General features: G+C 28.8%; 2 non-coding genes across 2 annotated transcripts; both read right to left on the minus strand.

Annotated features, from left to right (window-relative positions):
* Nucleotides 1-9,474: 9,474 nt before the first annotated feature.
* On the minus strand, nt 9,475-9,546 carry TRNAM-CAU (transfer RNA methionine (anticodon CAU)). Its single transcript has one exon. It is a non-coding gene; the product is annotated as a tRNA-Met (tRNA).
* A 2,343-nt stretch (nt 9,547-11,889) lies between these two features.
* On the minus strand, nt 11,890-11,961 carry TRNAM-CAU (transfer RNA methionine (anticodon CAU)). Its single transcript has one exon. It is a non-coding gene; the product is annotated as a tRNA-Met (tRNA).
* Between the last annotated feature and the right edge of the window lie 13,533 nt (nt 11,962-25,494).

Below are 25,494 nucleotides of genomic sequence, written 5' to 3' on the forward strand. Positions count from 1 at the left end.
CTTAAAATAATATTGGACAAAATGTCATACTATAATTGCCAATGATCAATAAGAATATAAAAACAGCAGATGTGGACAATTGGATATCATTGAAAATCACATTGCATGGCGTTGCGTTTTGTATGCTCTTATGAATAATATATTTATAGTGGGAAATTTAACATACCTTTGTACCAGAATTTCATTATATATTTAAACTAATACATTGTAATAAGTTGTTCCAATTTTTTTTTATAAAATAAGTATAAGAGTTGCACCGAAAATCAATGAAAACATCTCCACAACTACTAATACATAAATGATAAAACGTATAATTTCAGTTTTAGAATTCCAAAAATGCATTAATCTATCTTGACATCCCAAATAACGAATTATAAATGGTAATTGCTCATATATCATTTGTGGATAATCACTGGATACAAAATTACAAAATATGGTGGCAATAACATCATAATAATGATTCTCTTCTTCATAGTTGTTCTTCGAATTATGATAGAAATGACACTGATATTGCATTTCGTTAAGTAAACCTTTCCAGGTTGTATCCATTAAATTCGTTACATTGTAATGGTATTCTTTGAATTTTGACTTAATCCACAATATGAAAACAATTTGTAAACTAATAAAAATTGATATAAAAAAGCAGTAAAATATAAGACACAGTTTGTTTTCACTTATGACACCACACAGGCCAATGAGAGCCATCACAATGATAATGCTGCCCAAGACAAGAGATGTTATCCAGATTTTGTTAATATTTTCAAATAGTATTATTGTATTATGGGAATAAATATTTTCACTGAATGTTGAAAAGATGGAAAGTTTGTCAAATATAATATAATCAATATGTAGAAGTAAAGCCCCGCTTGACATAACAATTAACACCGTTATTGAAAATAAACACTTAATTAATAGAAGTTTAAACATGGTTTGTTGTTTATTTTAAAATGTAAATTTTTTTATTTGGTTTTGCTGGTAATTTATTGACAAATTTTATAAAATAATTGATTATAACACCCAACAAATTTTGTTAGTTAAAAAGTTTTATAAAAACTCAAACTTTTCGAATTAAAGTATGATCATTAGGGACATAGACTAATTAATAAAAATGTATCAATAATAAAATTTATTGTTTAATTTTATCGAAGTTTAATTTGGCACAGAATAATTAAAAAAAACTGCTTTCCAAATTCCACAACAAATAATGACTATCGGGATGCATTGAACGATTGGTATCGTCTTAAATTCGGAAATGGGCTTCACCTTAAAATAGACCACCCGTTTTGATAAAATAATATTATCATTTGCACGTGTTGTTGAATTATATATCCGTCCATAGTGTTATGGCAAAACAAACTGAATAAATGACAGCCAATTCGACAGATGTAGCTTCAACAATATGGCCTCTATCAACTGCTAAGCTCGGAAACCACTATTGGAAGACATTCAATTATTTTAAATTACTCATTAATCATTTATGGAATCTCTAAGGTATCTCTGGTGGACAGATTCATCATTCCAATTAACTACATGTTATTAATATGCCATTAGTTAATTTAATTGTCATTATACGTTACACCATCATAGTGGGGAGGGTATATTGGCTAGAGGGTTAGTGCTGATATTTGTAACTAGGGATGCCAAACAGGGAATCCCGTTAAAAATTAGTTTTTCTCGAAAATCGCAAAATTTAAATCGCACTAGGTGCATTTACAAGGTGAAAAAATAATTTGTTTTCAGTTTTTGTAAAAATTTTGCCATTAAATAATTACTTTAAATCGAAATGTGTACGTATACAGTTATAACTGTCGTTCTAATCTTTATATATACATATAATTCTTCTGTACGTGTGTTAGTAATAGGGGGGTCAGACGGCATGTATAGCTTGTGTATTGGGACATGTATTCGATACATATGGAATTCCATGTGTATGTCAAAATTCACGTTATACATACGATTCATAATTTCCACGTTCAAACAGGCATGTGTAATTGCATGTGACATAACCTCTATTAGTTTATATATTTGTTGTTTTTAACAATATATTTAAAACATTTTTAAATAACAATAAATATATTTAATGCAATGAAACTTATTTTGTTATGATTTTTCTTTACTCTTTTTTGTTTTGTTTTTTTTTTTATTTTGAACTCACACAGTGTTGTATTTCAAAATACAACACTGTTATACACACGAAAATAGAACATGCTCTAATTGCCAAAAATGTCACGAGTAATACACATGTATTTTACATACACAAAATTTCATATGGATCACACGGTATGTATATGTTTACATGTGGAAAAATGTCCCAATACATGGCACAAAACACAAGCAATACATGCCGTCTGACCCCCCTTTAACTGAACTCCTCCTTAACGGCTGGGCCGATTTCGATGAAATTTGTTGTGTGTGTTTGAATGGGTCCCTGGATAGTTTAGATTCTCAATTGACCTATATAGGTACAATGGGCATGGCACCTCCCATACAAAGTAAAAATTTATTAATGCATATCTGGAGTAGTATTATAGCGGGTGTCTTCAAACATTGTGTGAGTTATGGCAGAACAACGTTTGCCGGGACAGCTACATAGTAAGATATAAAATACAAAAATGGTTAAGAAATGTTAATGTTATTAAAAGGTCGCCAGGTTATTAATGTGTTTCTATCTGAAAATAGTTAAGCTCTCATAAATATCTTAGTTATATAGATATCCAAACCATATTCAGCACAAATATATTTTATATAAACCGAACTCGCACTATCAAATTTTGTGATGATCGGTCCATAATTAGTCATATTTAGATTAACTAGCATAGATCTCTTAAAAATATTGGTATCCAAATAAAATAATCATCTTCTCGCTGTAGGGTATCATATGGTCAGGCTTGACCGACTATACTTTCTTACTTGTTATTATTGAAATTGTTGCTAATAAAATATTTGTCAGTGTTTCAAAATGATTTAATTATTTTACAATAATCTGAAATTTCAATAAAATTTTGTACAAATTTTATCTACTTAAATTTTTATTAAATTATTTTTAAACTAACATTAGCTTTAAATAAAAAAAACTCATTCGCGAACGTGTAGATTCGACTAATGCATTATAATGAAACGAAAATAATAAAACATAAAAGGTATCCTCCAAAAGCAACTTAACCTTAAGTAGTACTTGAAAATTGAACATTTTCGAAATCGCGATTTAATATATTCATAGTTAAATTAAGTCTTTTATTTTAACAATTCCCCTTACAGAGTAGCGGGTTAAATGCTAGTTGTAACTCTTATTTATCACATTTAGACAAATTTTTATACCCTACACCACCATAGTGGGGAGGGTATTATGCGTTTGTGCAGATGTTTGTAACGCCCAAAAATATTAGTCTAACACCCACCTTAAAGTATACCGATCGACTTAGAATCACTTTCTGAGTCGATTAAACGATGTCCGCCCGTCCGTCCGTCCGTCCGTCTGGTTGGCTGGCTGTCCATGTAAACCTTGTGCGCAGAGTACAGGTCGCAATTTTGAAGATATTTCGATCAAATTTGGTACATATTACTTTTTCGGCCCAAGGACCAAGCCTATTGAAACTGGCTGAAATCGGTCCGTTATTTCACCTAGCCCCCATACAAAGTCCCCTCGAAATTGGACTTTATCGGTCATAAATGTTTAATTTATCTATCTATCTACACACATTTCGCTCCAAATAAGTTTTATATATACAAAATTCATGTCACCAAATTTTGTTACGATCGGTCCATAATTAGTCATAGCTCCCATATAGACCCGCTTCCGAAAATCACTTTAACGTGCATAAATCGCTTTAAAATGTTGGTATACACACAAAATTCAACATAGTTAAATTTAATATAGACATAAATCACACGACCTAATTTCAAGGTGATCGGTCCATAATTGGTCATAGCTCCCATATAAGGCCCACTTCCGAAAATCACTCATGAATATAATTATTGATATTTTAAAAGAAAAATATTTTTACTCATTTACTTGGTGTAGGGTATTATATGGTCGGGCTTGACCGACCATACTTTCTTACTTGTTTTACTCATGGAGTTCTCATAATGAGTCCTTAACAGATGTCCATCATTCATACATATATCAAGATATTTGTAGAGGCGTTTAAATAAATATTAACAATCACACGCTTAATTATTTGAGAAATCATTTGTTAAATACCTTTAACCAATATAAACAATAACTAATGTAAACACTTCCATGGAACAAATGTTTTGGTACAGAAATACTATTACTTCCTTTGAATAATAATGACTTTCAAATTCATAAAAAGACAACTCTTGAAAGCCGGAAGATGGGATTAGAATTATTAAAGTCAATGCAGCAAAAAGTTAATTCATAAAATATACAAACTACAACACTTCAAACCAAATATATAAAAACTGCTTAATCATGTTTTAATATTAACCACGATCCAATTGGTCAAGGGTACAATACAAAATACAAACTAAGGGATGAGTCTTGTGAGAGAGACACCTCAACCGACATTAAAAATGGAACAAATACAAGACAATGAACTCGAAATACTTGAGACAGTGTTAAATGAATTTAATAAGAAAAATATATTTTGTTTGTTTGTTTTCATACTCAACACTTTTGCTAATCTGCAAGTGTCAATCGAACTGTCAACTCCCGCATAAAATATTTATGTATGAATATTATTCTCAATATATATGTACATATATAGTATTTTTAGGTTGAGTAGAATTTCAAAATTCCGTTTCAGAATAAAGATTCGTTTATCCTTTTTGTAAGAATTTTAGCAAAAGAAAATGAGAAAAGAAGAACCATGATAATGAAACGTGTGCGTTCCTTGAAACACAAAAGTTATGGAGAATTCCTTATGAACAACCATCAGATTTTTTAAGGGTAGAAAACTCAAACTAAATTCCTATGAATCAAGTCATCACAACCAGTCAGTCAAACAAGAAACTATTCAACCAACCCTTCTGATTGACATGTAAGAACTTTTGTTTTGCCTTGGAGATTTCAGTGTTTTAGACATGAATTCAAAAAGTTCTTTATATTCGCCAAAGGACCTGTTGTTACGCCCTACTACTTTATTCATACATACATATGTACGTTCATTTCATTTGTTGTTCATATTGTTTTTTGAATTGTTCATATTTTTTTATTGTATATTCGAGTATGGTTGTAAGACGAGGAGAGAAATAATTTGATATTAAATTAATTCTTTGCTCATTTTTAGCTAATGTTGCCAGCACAATTATTTTATCATTTTCTTGGGGGATTTTCATAAAATCAATATGTTGTTTATATAAATTTAATGAAACCATGTATAAAATCAAAAAGGAAATAACGGTTCTTTTCCTTCAGAACTGATTCTGGGTAAGTTATTTAATATTTGTTATTTAATTAAAAAAAAGGCTGAATAATTTTAGAATTGATTTCGAAATAGAAATTTTATGGTTTTAGATTAAAGTGGTGTGATGGCGAATGTGATTTCGAAAGTGATATTGAGGATTACCTTGAAAATAGAAGTGTTGCAAAATATTTAATAAATTTAAATATAAACACAAAATATTGCAAACTTACGTTTTGTTGCAAGAAATACATGGAGTTCGTTTTATACATGATGTTAAACATCGTTGGACATCTTTGTCTAACATGGTAATAAATTTATAAATGCGTCAATCATGCACAATCTGACATCAAATTAGCCACTGACAATGATATCAAACTTTGGCCAGATTTGTGTAATTCTCTAAGACCACTTGATTAAGCAAAGATTCGGCAACGTTGATAGAGCTTGAGGGTATAATTTTTTTTTTATATTTAATAGATAATAAAATGATTACAAAATAAAATAAGAAGAAATAATAATTATCTATATATGAGGGTATAATACAATTTGTTATAAATAATTTAGAAAAAGTGAATAATTCATTTACGAAAGAATTAGTTACCCATTTTAAAAACCGAATTAATGATCGACATAAAAAAGTTCTTGATACGTTTATATTGTAATTGAATTCAGGATCATGTCCAACTAGGTCAAATTTAAAGCATAACTCCAAAACGGAAACTAAAGAGTTTGCTAGTCAATTGTTTTGTAGATTGTTCGGGAGGGAATCTGATCAGAGTATTTCTGATGAAAAATTAATGATAGACTTTGATTTCGAATTTTTTTTAACATTATTAATACTTAAATAAAATATTAAAAAATCTACATCAAAACTTTACTCTTTTTAAAAAAATTAAATTATTCGAATAATTCGATTAATTTTAAACATACAAATTTTCAAAAGTTCAAAATTGGGAAAGAATGATGTGAAAATTCGAAGATCGGCTTCACGAATAGACCTAATGCAAATAATGTATTATTGTTTTAGGCTTAGCTACCTATATAAAAAATATTTTTGTAAAAATGAGTACCAAAAAGAGAAATAAATTTGACTGTTTATATGTTCAAATTTCAAAAAAATTACAAAATCCATTTGAATTTTTTTTAAGGACTACAATTCCATTTAAATTAAATTTCTTGAATATGGGATACAAAAAAGTACTAAAACTTGGGTTTCGTCCATTTTATCCCCTTAAAAGTACAAAAATAAAAAAAGTTTCACACACCTGTCCACTAATTTGTTGCATAAATGGAGATTCGAAACAGCCGTTTTTTTGGCCATACCTGCGAATAGGTTAACGGTATCCTACGAAGACAAAAACTCATACACAAGTAAATACGGATATATTTTAAATAAAAATTAGCTTTAATTTTAATTTTTCGAAATATGTTAATTTTTTTCCTAAATTTCTTGTTCAAGTGGCCTGAGACACGTTAATGGTCTGGCGAATTTGTAATAACTTTACCATTTTTTGACCAAATTTTGACATTTATATCTCATTACAACGATAATTACGTACACATTTCGATTCTTTTGCATTCAATTGCAAAAGTATTTTTTTAGTAGCAAAATTTTTTAAAAAACTGAAAAATTTGAATTTTTCCCGAATTTTGGCGATAATACAGTTTTTGGGTCATTTTGACCCAAAGGAGATACAGGGTCAATTTCCAAAAAATTTGTTTAATGTAATATTCATTAATATTAATAAATCTACATATTTCTAGAAAACAATGCAGAAAGTTAACGAGATTTAACTATTTTTTCTATATAAATAGTAAAATTTAGCATATATCTGAACATTGATATCGATGCGCGTCCAGAAATCGTAGTCCGATTTGGCCCAAATTTTCAGCACTTAACTTTTAGGCCTAGTGTCACAATATTCCACCCGGCACTCTTTGAAATCTAAAAAAAAAATCGGCTGTCACTCTAATATATATATCAAAATAAATGCTTTCTAACTCAAGACACAAAATTTTTGAGTTAAAACATCGAATACCACTACGAGACCAAAAAGCTCATAAAGGAAAAAAAATTTAAAAAAAGTAGAAATACTACTTTTTTAAAAAAAAGGAGTAGAAATAGTACTTTTTTTAAAAAAAAAGGAGTAGAAATACTACTTTTTTTAAAAAAATGGAGTAGAAACACTACTTTTTTGAAAAAGGACTAGAAAAACTACTTTTTTAAAAAAAGGAGTACAGATACTACTTTTTTTTTAAAAAAGGAGTATAAATACTACTTTTTTCAAAAAAGGAGTAGAAATACTACTTTTTTTAAAAAAAAAGGAGTAGAAATACTACTTTTTTTGAAAAGGAGTAGAAATACTACCCTTTACCTTGTATATTAGTGTGATCTGGTTCCCAACACAGCTTCAATGCGTATTGTTTGCTGAGAGCATGAAGCTCTATTACAAAACTGCTGGCCACCTTAGATCTAATATTGCAGTTATTATTTATTCCTGTAGATTGTGTTATCGCAGGTCTCACAATTAATCAGCCGCGTAGATTTTGGCCTGAAATATACTAATTACATTATACCAGAAAGTACTAACTTCTATTCAATATCATTCTTTGAACTATCCGTGCGCAACTCAATGACTTCAATATCCCAGTATGTTCGTAATAATTGCCTAATCCCAAATTATGGATATGTGATAGTCAGTTCCAATACCGTTAGTGCGTGTATTAGTGCAATATTTTACAGCATGAATTTGATAGGGGGCTCTATTAATGCGGTTCAAACCTGCCTAGATGCGTCTAAATGAATCAAATCAAAATGTAATCTTAGAAGAAAGTAATATTGAAAATTATGATAAATGTGATTTTTTAAAAGTTAAAATCTGTTATTCGAATTATTCGTTTTATTCGAACAAAAGAAAAATTTAATAATTTGGATACTCTATTGTTGACATACTTATATGGTGGGTGACATAAATGAGTTTAGCTAATGTAACAATTATGCATATCATGGCGCATCGCCATGATAATGAAATCGTTCGTCAGATAATTTAAAACTGATTTAATCGCATTTTTGGAATTTGTAGATTCTAGGATGTCCAAGAAAAGTTTTAAATATCTGATACTAACTAAGAGCACCTATAGGACAAGCTCCACAAAGGTCGTCCCTTTACAAGGCCTCTGCTATTTATAGCTCGTTGCATCCCAGTGGCAATGGTGGATTATATTGTAGTGCAGTGAAACTTGAGGAATCAATGCTAATGACAGGAACCGGTTGTATTTGATAATCCAGTCGTAGAATAAAAAGAGAGTAAGAATGGGAGATAGATTAAATGTGGATCTTTAAAATCAGTTGAATACGAATCAATATACGAAGTCAATCCCATTACCCATTTATATCTAAAAAGTAGGCAACTCTGTCTCTTAAACGACATTTCCTCAAGTTACGTATGTTGTTCTTTTGATTGTAGTACGAGGGGCGTTAACTATGCAGAATATAAACTCTTATTGTAATTCATTCTCTTCCTTCGTCATAAACATAAATGACGTTCTTTTGTTGTTAACATTTCATTTGATCGTTTTTGAAATTCACAATGATTGTGATTATATTCCTATATGTGTGAGTTGATCTCAAATAACAGATTGTTTTTAGTTTTGGGAATTCTTATTGCGCCTGTTGAATAATTTGATTGCTGTTTTTTTTCTCATTTCTCGTTCATTTCAGTGATACATAATTTTAGGGTGAGGGTTCCCGTGTATTTCCCACGTATTGGTAATTTGATCTGGCATAAAATCAAAATGCCGTCATTCAGTTAAGAAAAGTTATCACTCAGTTTTTAGTTCTACAGCTACAATATGAATTAATCTTTCACCTGTACCAAGAGTGATGATGAAAGCACTTGCAATTTTTTGAAACATTTCTAAATATGATACAATGTGTTGAGATTTTTCAACTATTTTTAAGAAACTACAGAAAAATATGGGAATTGTGTATATGTAATGTTTTAAGTATTTCTATTAAGATCATTTTTTTAATAGCAATCCCGACAAAAAGAGTGTATTTATGGAATAGCTAAAATTATGTAACTTAAATAAATAAAAATGTTAATTCTAGCAGAGCAAGGTTTCGATCCTCGGACCTCTGGGTTATGGGCCCAGCACGCTTCCACTGCGCCACTCTGCTTGGTAATAAACATATTAAAAATAATTATGAACACTAATTACTTCGTCAAAAATCTTAAAAGCTTCGATTAGCTTTTAGAACATGATACAAGGTTATTAAGGTTCTCATTATACAGCACCATAGTGGGGAGGGTATATTGTATTAATGCTGATGTTTGTAACATGTAAAAATATTGTCTTAACACCTTAAAGTATACCAATTGGCCCTTTCGTGACTAATGGGATAATTCGTCCCAGCAATTTCTTATCTAAATAACACCTAAACAATGTTTAAGAGTTCATTATAATATTTGAATAAAAACATAACGGTACATGTCAGCGTATTCTTGCAGCTTGAAAATGAATTTCACAACATTGTTGAAATTTAAGCATTTTGAAGTCGGCCGCACAGTAGTATAGACAAAATATAGAGGAAAATAAATCTCTTACTTCTAAACGCTTAGTCCAATTTGTTTGAGTTTGGACCTCATGGACCCACCAGTGCCTCGGACAGGGGATTCCAAAGTAGGTCCTTTTGAGATCCCCTCGTTTGGATTCCGATTTAAAAAAAAATAGAAAATAAAGAATATCCTCGCCGAGCACTATAAAAACCCAAAAATTATCTATTATAGCTTAGGAGATATTCGTATTTGAAAATTAAATTTAAAAAATTTGTACCCATCTTGCTCCAGTTTTTTGATATTAGAAGGTCCAAATATTTCCCGAATTTCTCCATTTTTATTTTATTAGACCAGTATGCCAGTAGAGCATCCTGGTCTTCACTTGGTATCCAAATGTGTACAAAGATGATATGCTCAGGCTGCAACAACGATTGTTGTTACAAGTGTTTTTTGGACCATTCCACAAATTAAATCCCTAATTACATTTATAAAATGCTATAAATAAGCAAATAAATGTGTACTTTCATCTAAATTTAATAATATTCTGATATTTTATTCATTTTTTAATTTTGAATCTCCCATCAAGAACATTGATTGGGATTATATGTCCCAGGATAATAGGACGATTTTAGGTTTTCTGAGTATGCAGAACATAATATTTTTTCCTCATCTTTTAGAATATGCAAAAATTTCTACCATATATATATATTGGTTCTCTAAATAAAACTCCGTCCCGAAAGGGTTAAGCGATGTACTTCCGTCCGGATTTCCGTAAGGCCCACTTCCGAAAATTACTTTATTAAGCATAAATATCTTAAAAATGTTGGTATTCAAATAAGATACAATACAAAAAAGTTTCATTTCAAGGTCGGACTTGCTTGTTTTGTAAAAGGAAACTTTTTCACACAGAAGCAATTTAAATATTGAGAAAAATATATATATTCCTTTATAATTTGTAAAACTTTTGTGATTTCGTTTATAAAATCTGTCCCTAAAATATAATTTTATACATTACGATTACACTCTAATAAATTTTTCTTCTACTATAATTATGGTAAATATTTAAGTACATTTGGTAAATTCACAAGGTCTCCTATAATGTCCTAATATTTCACAATGGTTTAAAAATGTTGATATTGTCCTTCAAGCATAAAATGTCCTAAAATAATTCTACTCTGTGTGCTATGTTTATTGTGTTATCGTAACCAACCAGCACAGACCTGCGCCGAACGCCTAAGAGTCGGTTAAGCCGACCCACAGAGTCGTGAAATATTAGGACATTATGACCTTGTGAATTGATCAATTTTATGTAAAGAAATACAAATAAAGTGTAAATTTAACTACTTGTGTGTTTAAAGAATGTATAGCAACACAACAAAATTCTTGTAAATTTAATTTTTTTGATACAGTTAAACATGACTGCGATTTTCGAAGGCTGTTATATTAAATGAAAGGAAAATTAAATACTGAATAAAATAATTATATTAAGTAATTAATATTGAAAATGTCAATCAACAGTTATTATTTTTTCAATATGATTTTAATAGGAGAAAGTCTATTTTAAGTCAAACTACTTCCAATGATCGGAAAGTAATTTATTAAAAGTTAGAAGACTCTAGCTTTAACAGTTCTTTAGATATTCGAAAGTAGCTATTTACTTAGTTTTACTTCCCCCTAGGGAACAATACTTTTATTTATGCCCGTAATTTCAACAAGTAAATATCTATCAGTGCTTAGTTGCTTATGGAGTAAAAATATTTGGTAATTTTTAAACGTAGATATTGATTTGAAATTAATGTCAAGTTACCTTTTAGGTAACTTTATCTACTGGGTATTTTACACCGTAGATATCTAGTTGTATAAATTACGGTCATAATGACCGTAATGCATGTTGTATTAAGTATACATATGTAGTAAAAATTGAGATTTTAAATTAAAATTTTAAAAAATAGTGAAATGAATCCTAGCAGAGCAAGGTTTCGATCCTCGGACCTCTGGGTTATGGGCCCAGCACGCTTCCACTGCGCCACTCTGCTTAACGAAAGTCTATGTTTTCTGAAAAAATTTTTTTGTCAATAAGAATTGTAAACTTATTTTACAAACATAAGTTCTAAAATGATATGTACTTGTATCCATCTATATTAGAGTTAATTTAAAAAATTTGATTTGTGGGTATCATCATTATACCATACACCACCATAGTGGGGAGGCACGATGAAAAGGCATTTTAAGCTTAAAACGGCATCAATATTTCCTTTCTACCACTAACCATTAAAAACTTATGAGGCTTCAAAGTTATTGATTTAACAAGAAAATAATAATTGTTAAAAAATGTTTAGAAATTTTTTTATTTGTTTGCCTTAACAAAACATTTTTAAAGCCACATAACTTTTTGACGGGTTGTGATAGAAAGAAAATATTGGCATTGTTTTGATAAGCTTAAAATGGTTAAAAATCTAAAAATGTTTAAAATGTTTGTGTTAGTAGACATCTAGAACAAAAGTAATACAGTGAACTCGCGATAACGTGAACTAATTTTTACCAAGGCGGTCCACGTTTACGAGTTTGTTCACGTTATCGAATGCTAAAATTCAATGATAAACAAGTATTTTAAAACAAATATTTTATTAATTTTTAATAACAAAAAATACATATACGCAATAATTCGGTTCACTTTGCATTTGATAAATAAAAAAATAAATTTCTTATGAATATAACACATCAAATTAAAAGAAACTAATAGGAACATTTATTTGGTTGAAGATAAATAAATTTAAAATGCTTTTCCAGAATTTGTGTAAAATTTCTTGTGAAATTCGATTCCAGATTTATTCCATATTTTAAAGATAACATTTTAATAGAATCTGTTTTCCACCGAGCACTCTTCTCCAATGATGACACGTATGTTTTATCTTGTGGCTGAGCCGAAAGCTTTTCTCCGGAAATTTTGAGGCAAATTGGCTTAAATTTTTGAAGCCAGCCATCGCTGGCATTAAAATGTTGATTTAACAACACCATATTTTCTTGCCAAACCACTGACAATATAACACTTTTGCAACAATTCAAGTATATTTACTTTATCTTTCAAAGTAACACGGTTTTTAATGACATTTCCATGAATAAGAATTTTTAATAATTTTCAACTTTTACCTAGCGATGCACAGTGGTATGAGAATAAAAAAAAATGGAAATAAATATGTAACTTCTAAACCCTTACGCCGATTTGAATGAAATTTCACATGCGCAAAGAGGAGTGTAGCCGAATTTAAGTTTTGAATTTGGACCTCATGAGCCCACCAGGAGCGGGACCAGGGGTTCCCAAAGTAGGACACCTCGGGTATGTTTAATTTTTAAAATGATCCTATTTCTTCGTTTGTGCACATTTAGAATCTCCTCGTCGAGCACTACATAAAACCTCGTCGTATCTATCAATTATCTCTTATAGCTTAGGAGATATTCGCATTTGAAAATTTAATTTTCAAAATTTTTACCCACCCTACTCCAGTTTTTTGCTGAATGCGGTTCCAAATATTTCCCGATTTTATCCATTTTTCTTTTATAGAATGAACAATAGATCTATATATCAAATAAAAAAAGAACTCATGGCTGAGTCCAAAGTTATATTCATTTGAATTTAAAAAAATTAAAAAAGGCGATTTTTCGCAATTTTTTGGAAAAAGGACTTTTATTCTTTTTAAGTTATCTAAAAAGTTTCTAACAGGATGTATAATGAATTTGTACTTTTTGAAAAGCTAACTTTACGCCAAATATTTTAAATGCAAAAAACATTTATAATTTTTGATACCGACGGGATCAGGTCCATTAAAAAAATGCCTATTTTTTATTTTTTTCATTCAAATCGGCGTAAGGGTATAGAAGTTACAGATTTATTTCCCTCTTTTTTTATTCTCATACCACTGTGCGATGTCAAAGAATAACTAATATACATGGATACAATTAAGAAAAAAGAACGCTGTAACATAAACCAATAAGTCACTCAATTCGGGGATTTCCCAATTAAATAACAAAAAACAGTTTAAAAAGTAAAGAATAAAAAAAGTGTTCATGTTTTAGAGCTTCAATGTTTTGTTCACGTTTTAGAATAGTACGTTCACACTTTCGAATGTTCACTGCATTTCAATTGATCTTTTGACCCACTTTGTAGAAGTAGAATTTCACCAAATTTTGACCTCATATAGATGCTTATACACTATTGTTTTATTGAGGGGACGATATGAGGCTAAACCACTATATATCCCATATATCTGGAAGGAACAATATTCTTATTTTGAATATATGTAAATATTTTTGGCTAAATTTTGCCGGATTGGATTAGATACATATTTTGTAATATTTGGAGAACAATAATTGTGAAAGTTTTTTAGCTTAGTACGTATATATTTCTGCAATTTCCCAACTAAATCATACATAAATAAAGATATATAGGACAGGTGTCTTTTAACACTTGACAATTTTCTAACAAAAGATTTATAACAGCTAAATCTATTTTTCAATTTTAAATCTTTCATAGAATTCAATTCAATATTTTTACATATGATTAAAATATTCGTGCAAAATAAAATAAAACAATTCAAATCCCATTCATAAATCAAACCAACATAAATACACAAAGAACTTGAATGAATTCTACAGCAAAATGTTTAACAGAATACAAAACAAAATAAAAAATAACGATCAAGATATAAATTTTCTAATAAATTTGTTGACATGTTGTTTTAGCTTCTTTAGTAGTACTAAATAAGTACTACACAAATTTGATGATGACAAGTGATAACAACGATTATGATGATGAGTCCCTTAATTCAAACACAAAAAAGGACATGATCGTGATAACACTTTTTTCATTCTATTCATTCACAGTTTGTTTTCTAAATGTATGAGTATGACAGACAATGCGCATGCCTAAACACACCCCATACATATCTATGTATTTTCACTCTTTCTCAAAACAAATGATGTGGGTCCTTTTTAACAAATGATTCCTAATGAATGGAATAAGAAGAATTTAAAAAAATATTACGTATTTATAATCAAAACAAAAAACTATCTAGATGTATTCTAAAGATGAAGCTGATCATCATCGATAAATACACCCACTATAAAAGGATTATTTCATAAATATTTATAATAATCATTTAACATATTTTGCACAATTGTTTTTTATTTGTTGTCTTCTAATACATATCTAAACAATGAAATCTATTTGTATTATTATTATTTTTAAATCAGCAACCCTTTTCTCAGAGAAGAAGTGAAAATAATTGTTGTTTTGTTCATTTCACTTTTTGTTGAATCTATTCTGCTTGATTCTGGGACTATTTATTTATTTCACTAAAACTTCATCGTCATTTCATGGAAGTTAATTGTTATTAAACCGTATTCTTTTTAACAAAGTGTATTCAAGTTCAGAGTTCATAGAAATCATTATTCATTTAATCGTTATAAAAATCGTATTGATTTCTAATAAAAGATCACTTGTTCTCACATATTCGTGTAAAATTCAGCAATAATCATAAGGGTTTATAAATTGTAATCTTCTATGTACCTCATTTCTTACATACCGATCTTATTAACTAGTAATTCTTTGTGCTGGGAATACACTTGTCTATCCCACCATTTATTTTTATTGAAATTACTCGTTTACATTGTTATGTAATTGATCTTTAGAGCGCAATTCAAGTGAAATTAATTGCGGTTTTTATTAATAATGAAAAAAATCCTGAGAAGTTTTAAACAATTATTTCGTGATTTTAGTTTTTTGATTGTTGAAAACACGTAATTAGTATTAAATATCAGCGAAGCATGTATCCTCTTCTTATTTTTTTTGGTTAGTTTTACAGGATTAGGTTAATGAACTTGATGGCAATTTTCTTTAAGAATAAAGAGAAAAATTTCGAGAATACTCTAACCCCCATTTTCACAATATCTAGTTGTTTTTAAACTAAAGTTATACGGACAGTTTTCAAACAAAAATTATGTTAACAGAAATATTTTAAAAAAATATTTACAGTGTAAAAAAAAATTAATGAAATTAATCCTAGCAGAACAAGGTTTTGATCCTCGGACCTCTGGGTTATGGGCCCAGCACGCTTCCACTGCGCCACTCTGCTTAACGAGCGACTATGTTATTCTTTTTTGCGATGATACCAAATAAAAATTTGATTCTCATTTGTTATTTTCCTAATTTCAAATAAAAAATTAAAATGTTCAACTGAGCTTTTCCGAATTTAAATGAAAATTCTCATTTTCATTTTCAATTTTTCTTTTTCGAATTATAAATGAAAATTCTCATTATCAATTGTTCTTTTCGGAATTTTAAATAAAAATTCTCATTATCAATTGTTCTTTTCCGAATTTTAAATTAAAAATCTAATTTTCAATTGGGATTTTCTGAATAACAAATGAAAAATCTCAATTCCAATTGATATTTTCTGAATTGAAAAGTTCTGTAGTTGTTTTTTAACCTAAAGTTATACTGTCTGTTTTCATACAAAAATTATGTTGACAGAAATATTTACTGTGTAAAAAAATTAATGAAATTAATCCTAGCAGAACAAGGTTTCGATCCCCGGACCTCTGGGTTATGGGCCCAGCACGCTTCCACTGCGTCACTCTACTGCCAAATTTTATTTTTCAATAGGATTTGTAAATTAATTTTACAAACTTGAATTTACTTCCAAAATTAAATTATACCAATAACATTATGTTAAATACTGCTTTCTTATTTTTAAAGAGGATGATGAAAATTTAAAAAGTTTTTAAAACATTAAAATAGAATTTTTTATCTTATTGTATATTTCACAATTGTCATTAGCTTTTCGACAGGGTTTTTTCTTAACTCAAGCGACCTGAGTATGGTGCAGATATGAGCAATTGAAAATATTTTTTTTAAATAGTATATGGTACTATTTTAAATTTTAATTATTTTAAATTATATTGGCGTAGTTCTGAGTTTCTAATCCATATTTCCATATCGTTAACTTAAAAACACGGGATAGGGACTTTCTATATGGCCCTATCTCGTGTTTTTTGAGTTGAGATTCTTTGCTAAATACACACAGAAAAAACCAAAATTCAAATCCAATTACAAAATTCATAAAGTCAATCGAATATTTTATTGAAATGGGACCTATCACAAAAATCACAAAATCAAACAACAAAATTTGTAAATATATTATCGAAAAAAAAAATTTTTTTCTTATTAAAATATTATAACTATTAATGAAACATATTATCAGCCCAATTATGAATAAAAAATTCCGCGGGAGTTTGTTCCCCGGGAGTTTTTATTCATAATTGGGCTGTATATGAAATTCCACATAAAATCGAACAATATTTTTAATAAAACCATACAAACAAATAGTTGGATTTGAATAGATATTCAAACAATATTTATTATTAAATCAATTAAATTATTAATAACATTTAAATACAAAATCATTAAATATTTTAATTATATATAACAAATTGCATACGCCATAAACAATAAACTCTTATAAACAATATTTTCTATAGACACTACTGATATACACAATATTTTCTAAAGAAAATACTGTTATACACAATATTTTCTATAGAAATATACTGTTATACACAATAGTTTCTAAAGAAAATACTGTTATACACAATATATTCTATATAAAATACTGTTATGCACAATATTTTCTATAGAAAATACTGTTATACAAAATATGAATTAGTTTCTGCCAAACTTACGGACTTTCCAGCAAACGGGAATCCAAGTTATATGGATATTGTTCACCTGTGGGAAGATAAACCAGTTTTCACATTTATCTTAATTGAAAATCAATCGTCTTACCATTTATGTTCTGCAGTTTTCGATGTTTCATGAGTTTTTTAAAACACAAAAATTAGCTATTTTCACGTAAAAAATATAGTTATTGCTTCAATTTGTTATTATAACTCCGAAACTACTGAGCCGATTAATACGCAATATACAACCGGATAAAGGTTATGTAAATTTGAACAATTTTAAGTTAACTTCAATAATATTGGAATTACCCTTCAATTGGAATTAGCTCATCAACAATATAAATTTGGAAAATTCAATCTGTTGTTCTAAGACAATAAAATTTGTGTTGTAAAATATTTATTTGAGAAGTAATTTCATTGTAAGATTAGCCTTAAAAGGCAAAAACGGGTTATACGGGGAACAGATTTAAATTTATACAAATAGATAGATGGAAATGTAGTTAGAAAATAAAATCCCAACAAAAGGGAATATTACAATATATTATTGGTACTTTTTTGAATACTTTATTCTAAATCGATAAAAATTGTATTGTAGCTTCGTAGAGTCACAAAAATATGCATTTCTAAAGTACTTTTTTATAAGACGGGGGGCCTTGACTTAAGATTTTAAATATAGTACATTTTTTAACCACAAAAGTTCACAAACAATTTACATTAGGGAAATCCATACTTGTTAATAAATTATCTACAGACGTAGCACTTTAAGAATCGAAAGTTCATTGAAAAGATACGCTTGGAAAACTCATAATCATGTTTTAAATTCGACACCAATAATCGTCATGTACACAAAAATCGCCGCACGTAATTTTATGAAGATCGGTCATAGGTCAAATATAAGGACCACTTCCACTTCCAAACAGATTAACCTAAATAAAAATCTTTTAAATATCGATTTCGAACAAAAATATTACACAGATAAGTTGTATTCAAAATCACACTATTGGCTTTAGTGACGATCAGACATTATTTGCCATAGCTCCCATATATGATTTATTGAAAATCGCCCCTTAATATCTTATTGTAAAGCCCAAAGCTCATAAATATCGATATTGATAAAAAATTTATTATTTTATCACAAATATAGCTGATATTTTTTCCGATCAAAACATTTTCAACTTAATATTTTTTGGAGATATTTTCAAGTACTAAATGTAAATGTTTTAACATTTGAATAAAATATGAATATTTAGTGATTTTTTAAATTTTGTAAACCTTAGTGACTAATTTGGGAGACCACCAGCTAGCCACCAATCCAATAATGAAAGAGTGTACATTAGGGTGGGCCGATTTGTAAGGCCAATTTTTTTTGATATTGTTCCATTGATTTTTCGATGGCACAATATTCTATTTTTTTATCATGACCAAAGCTATCGAAAAATCGATAGCACATTATTGATTGCTAATCGACCCACCCTAGTGTACATTTATCCAAATCAACTCAAAAACCTCTGACTGTGTAAATTTTTAGTATGTGTTTTTTTTTTTGGTTGTTTAAGTAGTGGTAAAAATTATGATTTCTTTAAAATTTTCCTAATTTAACCCTTCTATGATACGAGTCTACATATAAATAGTCCACTAACTGATATAATTCTACTGAATATGTTTACTAAAGGCAATTAGTGTTTGGCGTCTTATCTATTGTGCTCGAGTGTAATGTGTACATACAATTGTACAAAAATGTTCAATTTATTTTGGTTCATAATTTAACCCTTTTGTAAAGAAATAGTAACAGCCAAAAAAAAGAAACAAAAAAAGGGTTATACAAATTAGTAAAAATTATTAAACACAACAACAGTAAATACGACTAAATAGACAAAAGTACAAATATGACAATGACCAAACAATACGTCGTCCTACAAAGAGAAGCAACAAAACAAAAGAGGATAATGATTATTTAAAACAGCATGTACATTTTTACACACGCACACACACATAGCCAGACATACAGACACAAGCATACATACCTGTACATGTGCCTGGTCACACTTTTAAAACGGTGACTAACCAGGATATCACACACACACTCTCAATACAAGGACAATAACTAAATAAATACAGTTGTGTGTAGCGTGTAATTATTGGCTTGTTTTCTTTGGGCAGAAAACAAAGAAACAAAAAAGGTGCTAAATGTGTTTTCCAACATGATAATTACATACTCCTACCGTTTAAGGACTACCCAAACTAAATCATAATTATTATTTCAGCCACTCGTAATTTGAAAGGGAATTGTACCTGTGCCACTGTTTTCTTTGAATTTTGCTTAAAATAATATTTGAAAGTAAAACTAGAGCATTTTTACAATAATTAATACGAAAAACTAGTTCATATTTTGACATTTTTTATGATTTTTAAGAAATTCCATCCAACTTATTATCTCTTTCAAAAAATGTAACAGATTTTTAAAATGGAAATGTTTCAGAAAAAAAAACTGTAAAATAAAGTCATTTGTCCTTTGAGTGTTCTTTCGTTGTCGGTTCGTCGTTCACCATAAGCGTTCATGTTAAATAGTTGCCCTACATATTCAGGTACTTAGATGTTACGGTTGAAACTTAGGAGTCAGTTTAGAATTTAGTATACGTACTAAATTTAGTATAACTCTTGTGGTGGATTAGCGTCTTAATCCGTTATAGTTTTTGTGAATGTGAAACTAAGAAGAGTTTGTAAGTATGTATTTTTGTATGTTAGTGTGCAGTTATGCCATGAAAGGTTGTAAAATAATAGGGTTGTACTAAATAGAGAATAATGTGTATTATTCTAGTGATAGAACATTTTAATAATAATGGAAGGAAACAAACAATTTTGGCAACGCATCGATCATTATCCTTTGCAAATTGGTTAAAATTTGGTAAATAGGGGTTATATAAGAATGGCGTAAAATCGTTATTCAAATTATTCGATTTTTCGCTTGTTCGAATAAGATATTTGAACTTGTTCGAATAATTCGATCACAAGTTTAAAATTAATCGAATTATTCGAATAATTTAAATTTATTTTAAAACAAGTAAAGAATGAAGTTTTAATGTAGCTTTTTTAATATATTATTGTTAAAGAAAAACAAAAAGTAACGTTAAAGTTAACAATTCAAGTATTGATAATGTTAAAAAACATTCGTAACAATGTCCATCATGATCCTGAATTTTTTTTCTGGTTTTAAAATGAGTAACTAACTGATTCTTTAGTAAATGAATTATTCAGTTTTTCTAAATTATTTATAACAAATTGTATTATACCCTCAAGCTCTATCAACGATGCCGAATCTTTGCTTAATCAAGTGGTCTTAGGGAATTACACAAATCTGTCCAAAGTTTGATATCATTGTCAGTGAACGTGGACTATTTAAAGTCAGACAGTGCATGATTGACGCATTTACAAATACGCAAAAAGTTTATTACCATGTTAGACAAAGATGTCCAACGATGTTTATCATCATGTATAAGACGAACTCCATATTTTTCATGCAACAACACGTAAGTTTGCAATATTTTGTGTTTATCATTAGTAGGGAGAGGATTTACATATATGCAAATGCATGTTTTTTCTCGAACGTCCAAATACAATCTATCCGAATTAGATACTTTGCAGTAAAATGACATCGAATTGTTAGGGCATATTTATGCATATTTTATTGATAATGCATATTTTGTTATATTTAACTTGAAAAGGCATATTTATATATCCAAATTTTTAATATTTTTTTGTAGTCAATTGTGTGGACAAAAATACTTTTGTCGAATTTGTTATAGAAATAGCATTAACTGTTAGCGACTGACATCTATCGACAGAAACTGACATTAATGGTGTTTTCTTTTCTGACTCAAAATGTTGCCTATATATTGTGTACCATTTATTAAATGTTACAAATACCCTCATAATGTGTTGCATTTTTAACGATCACAATAGAACAAAATCACTACCATTTATGCAATTTTCTTTTATGTAGCTTATAAATATTAAAAAACTATACTTTTTGCTTACAATTTGCATTTCTAACCCTTTGATAAAATTGAGTGTGAAACATGTAGCATATATTCAGGGTTTTACGGTAACATTATTAGAAAAGAACACGACCAAACTACATTTTTTTCAGAAAAGAACACAAAAAAGGGTAAAAGGCAGAATAAGTGCATCATTTATGCCAGAAAAGAAAACATCATAAGTCTTCTTCATTTCTCCATCAGCAATTGAAAATTATCATTTCAAAACATTTTGCTTTAAAAAAGTTTATACTTTTTTTATGTATCAAAAATTCATTGGATGTATCGAAAACATTCATATTTGTTTTCATTTCAATTTCAATTTATAAGAGATTCCGTTATCGAAATATTTTGTAACTTCACATACACTGTTACCGCTCCGACAGTCAATTCCCAGCATTTCTAGAAGACTGTTCTGAACTGGTGATTTTACCTATCATTTAGGACGACAACTAAGTAGTTACATAACAAGCTACGTGAGTAGTTACTTACTATTTCAACGTAATCATTATAAATGTCATCCTCAATATCGCTTTCGACGACAGTTTCAAAATCATATTCGCCATCACTTTTAGATGCTAAAATTTCGGTTTCGAAATCAATTCTAAAATCATTCGGCCTTTTTTACTAAATAACAAATATTTTATTCCGTACCTTTTATTTTCATTGGTTCAAGTCCTAAATTAAGCATTTTGAAAGACTTGTTTTTAGTATTGTAACTTCTTGTAGTAATATTTAACGAACCACTCATCTACAGCGATCGAAAGACTTTAGTTATTTGTCGAATTTCAGAAACAATAACATTTTTGTAAGTCATTTTTACTTATTTAAATTTGGAATTATGAAAAATATTTAATAAATTTAAATATGTATGTACATTAGAGTGACAATAAGTTGTATGGAAAAAATTTTTTGTTAAAATTTTGAAGAGTGCCGGGTGGAATATTGTGACACTAGGCCTAAAAGTTAAGTGCTGAAAATTTGAGCCAAATCGGGCAACGATTTCTGGACGCGCATCGAGGTCAAAGTTCAGATATATGCAAAATTTTACTATTTATATGGAATAAATAGGTGAAACTCGTTAAATTTCTGCATTGTTTTCTAGAAATGTATAGATTTATTTATATTAACGAATATTACATTAAAAAAAATTTTTTCGTCAAAATGACCCAAAAACTGTATTATCGCCAAAATTCGGAAAAAAAAATGCAAATTTTTCAGATATTTTAAAAATTTTGCTACTAAATAAATAATTTTGAAATTGAATGCAAAAGAATCGTACATATTTCGGCCAAAAAATATATAACATTTCGCTATCTTTTCTTTAGAAATTCCAAATATTGAAAAATTTGACCTTTGACCTTCACGATTTAAGGTTATCGTTTTCCGATTTTAGTAAAACTTTCAGACCATATTTAAAATTACAAGGACTATAATATTATGAATAGGTTTTACTTAAAATTTATAACATTAAGGAAATTGGGCTCATTCGCCTAAATATGGACAAAAAATTAGTTTTTCTTGAAAATCGCAAAATATAAATCGCAGGTACGGAAAAACTGTAAGAGGTATTGACATTTTTATTCCCTATTCTGATCTCAATAAATCCCAATGGGATGATCAAAAAATTCTGAAATTTCTTTAACAAAATTTTTAAAAATTTGAAAATGGCCATACCAGCGAACGATATCCTACGAAGACAAAAGCTCATACACAAGTAAATACGGATATATTTTAAATAAAAATTAGCTTTTATTTTAATTTTTCTCGAAATATGTTAATTTTTTAATAATTTAATTTGTAATAACTTTAACATTTTTTAACCAAATTTTGTCATTTATATCTCATTACAACGATAATTACGTACATATTTCGATTCTTTTGCAGTCAATTGCAAAATTTTTAATGTAATATTCATTAATATAAATAAATCTACATATTTATAGAAAACAATGCAGAAAGTTAAGGAGTTTCACCTATTTATTCCATATAAGTAGTATAATTTTGCATATATCTGACCTCGATGCGTGTCCAGAAATCGTTGCCCGATTTGGCTCAAATTTTCAGCACTTAACATATAGGCCTAGTGTCACAATATTCCACCCGACACTCTTTTAAATCTAAAAAAAAATCGGCTGTCACTCTAATGTATATGCAATTATTCTACATAAAATTATTCGAATTATTCGTTATTCGAAAATGGTAATTTTTAAATTGTTCGACGATCATTATTAAGTATTATAATTTCAATATATTTTCCTAAAAACCATTTCCTTTTGATCACAGGATAAAATCCTTTATTAACAGTTTTATATTAGGTATTTTGAACGCATCTATTAAAAAATATATAAAAACTAAAGTGAATTTCGAAATTCTGTAAAACTTTAAATTTTGTATGTAAATGGAAAATATGTATACCAAATACTATTGAATTCTGAAGAGTAAGTAAATTCAAATATTTATCAATATAAAAAGCTTATCTTTAACTTATTACCTATTGTACTTGGATAGCGATTGCTTCAATCTTTTGAAATTTTTTTTTCCAAAATCAAAAACATTCTTGTTTTTTTTTCAAAAGAAAGATTAGATCTTTTCATTGAAGACCTTTTTGGAATGCGAGTTGGATATATATCACAATAAAAATTTTAGACTTTTTTTCAAAATCAAAAACTTTTTTTAATATGGACCCTCTTTTAAATGTTTTTTTGCTCAAAAGAAAGCTTAGGTTTTTTCCTTTAAGAGTTTTTTTTTTGTCGCTGAGCAGGATATATATGAGGGTGCTGTGGCTTAATTGGTTAGCGCGTTTGATCATTAAGCATGATATGGTATTTGTGGCCTGGGTTCGATTCCCAGCCGCTGCCAATCAGCAACATCAGTTTATAATAATTATTAGTTTACTAATAACTAATATTTATCACAGCGCCCTCCTTCGGTGGTATAACACTAAAACGCCACCGAAGTAAAATAATTAAATAAACATTGTTGGCTTGACATACCACGCAATTGCAGAGTTGTCAATTAAAAGCTTTTCTCCTCCTTTCACCACCTTTTCCTCTACACTCTATCCCCTTTCCAAAGAAAGTAACACATTTAATATAGGCATATTAATTGCCTGAGTGTTACTTCTCTTTAAAAAAAATAAAAAATATCGTACTCGCTTCCCACTAAGCGACCAAAAAGCTCTTAAAGGAATAGACCTCAGCTTTCTTTTGATCAAAAAAAGTAAAAACACGGTCCGTTTTGGAAAAAAAAAGTTATATTTTGCAACAAAAAAAGTCAAGAATTGTATGTCTTGCGTTAAAAAACATTTATTTTTATAGATATCCCAATCGCATCCCACTTATCGACAAAAAAGCTCTTGAAGGATGAGACCTAAGCTTTCTTTTGAGCAAAAAAAAATAAAAAAGTTCCATTTTGAAAAACAAATTCAACAAAGTTTTTGATTTTGCAAAAAAAGTCAAAAATTGTATGTTACAAAACATTTATTTAGATATAGATATTTAACTAGCATTCCACTAAGCGACCAAAAGGATCTTCAAGAAAAAAATCTAAGCTTTCTTTTAAGGAAAAAGGGCCCATTTAAAAAAAAAAAAGTTTTTGATTATGAAAAAAAAATATTTTTTTTTTCGAAAGAATGAAGAAATAGCTATCTAAACTATTTGGGGCACATTTTGCTAAGAACAATAGGTAAAATACTAACCTTGGTGCAAATTTCATATTGATCGGATGACATCGATTTATAAAGTTGGTTCTCTTGACAAGAAATCCCCCATACATTTATAACATAATTAAAAAAAACTG

The sequence above is a fragment of the Calliphora vicina genome, chromosome 1 (genome assembly GCF_958450345.1).
Source record: "Calliphora vicina chromosome 1, idCalVici1.1, whole genome shotgun sequence".
NCBI classification, from domain to species: domain Eukaryota; kingdom Metazoa; phylum Arthropoda; class Insecta; order Diptera; family Calliphoridae; genus Calliphora; species Calliphora vicina.